The sequence below is a fragment of the Sphaeroforma arctica genome (assembly GCF_001186125.1).
Source record: "Sphaeroforma arctica JP610 unplaced genomic scaffold supercont1.652, whole genome shotgun sequence".
NCBI classification, from domain to species: domain Eukaryota; class Ichthyosporea; order Ichthyophonida; genus Sphaeroforma; species Sphaeroforma arctica.
This window is the reverse complement of record NW_014039906.1, coordinates 842-2708: the sequence shown is the minus strand read 5'-3', so window position 1 is coordinate 2708 and position 1867 is coordinate 842.

Here is a 1867-nt window from a genome sequence, read left to right as displayed (position 1 = left end):
AAAGCGCCCGAATAGGGGGTTTTAAACCCTAAAACCCTAAAACCCATTAATAGTCCCTTGAAACCTATATTCGGTTGAGCCATCTCGCTACCGAAGTATTCAGATATAAATAAAGTTGGAAAGTAAACATAGTTCTACTAATAGAACTAGACCAACTCTTATGGTTGGTATTTTACTGGGGCGTTTTAATGGCCTTGTCCAAATATCTGATATGTAAAATGGAAAAGGTATTGTTAATAAACCCGTTAAAACCCATTTAGGAAACTAAAGTACCTCTTACTATTTAGAGTACGTTTATAGTTCACGTACTGCTTAAGAGTCCGTTTATAACATAGAGTCTAATGTGGAGGCCCGGCTATTACACAGCCCCCACCCAGCTTTGAGACCCAGGAGAAGCTAGTTGTTTACTCAAGCTGATTATGGGTCAAAAAGCGAGAAAGGAAAAACAGATCGAAAACAATAAGTAGCTTAACGTATAGTGAATGTTTCTCAGGCGGAGAAATTAAGTGTTCTCGGTTACCCTGTGAGGTTTTGGGCTTAGCTCCAGTAGGTCTGTGGTGGTCGACTGGACGTTTCTTATCCTTTAGTGTCTTAAGCACATATGAAGGATGAGCATTAAAGCTCGGGATAAATGCTGTAGGCGGGTAAGTTTTAACTTCCGTGCCTTCAGACGATGGAAACATGCTATCCGTTTCAGCTTGTGACTTATGCAGTCGTTTACGCCATTTTCGATTAATGGCTTTTAAATAGTCTTGATTATCGAAAGCATCTGAAGTCAACTAAGCGATTGTATCGTCTATAAAGCGTGTACGATAGTATGTATAGCCCTCCCTTATCCGTTCTCCATATAATGTCTTTAAATTCAGAACGATCAAGAGGGGCATTAGAGTTATGTCTTCTTGCGAGAATAATATCTTTAGTCAGAATCCGACTAGTGCCTATATTTAAAGCACTGGAACCGTCGGGGTTATTTACCTCATAGGTTCCACTTTTAGCGTCAGCTACAGAGAATATATGTGGTCCTATCCATTTAGATGTTAATACAGTAGCATCGGAATTACGTTGACGGATGTTAACTCTATCACCGACCTGATACTCTGCTATCTTTTTGGTAGTGTTCCAACGCTTTTGCCTTTTTAATAAGGCTACATTGCGTATTTCTCGCAAGCAAGGATATACAACCTTATAAATACGTTGTACCTTCTCTAACCATGATAACTCATGGTGACCAGGTTTGTCCTTGTTAAAGGGTATTTGTAACTCACTATATCTGCCACGAAAATAGTGAGCGAGTGTAGTTCCTGTAACCGGATCAGCACATTCGTTCATCTGTGTTTGTACCCACTTAAGGTGGTACCGCCATTCATCTGCATCATACGTTAATGCAGTACGCAAGAATAACTTAAGTCTTCTATGGCGCGTTTCATTCGCGCCTTGCGTTTGCGGTTTATATGGCACACCTCTCTTATGGCATATGCCTGATACGAGTACTAGCGATTCCATTACGTTATCGCAGAACTCATTACCGTTATCAGTGCACATAATACCTGACCATCCGTGGTCAGCAAAGACTTGGCAACATAATTTTGCCACGGTCTGCGTACTCTTGTCCTTTAACGGATAGAGCAAGTTAAACCGTGACGCCACATCAAAGAAGTGGCATACGTAACGGTCGCCTGTGTACTCGGACGTAGGCAGGACAACCAGATCAATGATGACCCCGCGCCATGGAACATCTTCAGTCACACTCTTAAGCGGTGCGAATCCATAGCGCATAATCTGGTTGAGATCACAGTCTGTACATGACTGATATACTCTGTCAACTAAAAAGTAAATATAGTTTTATTAGTAGAACTAGACCAACTCT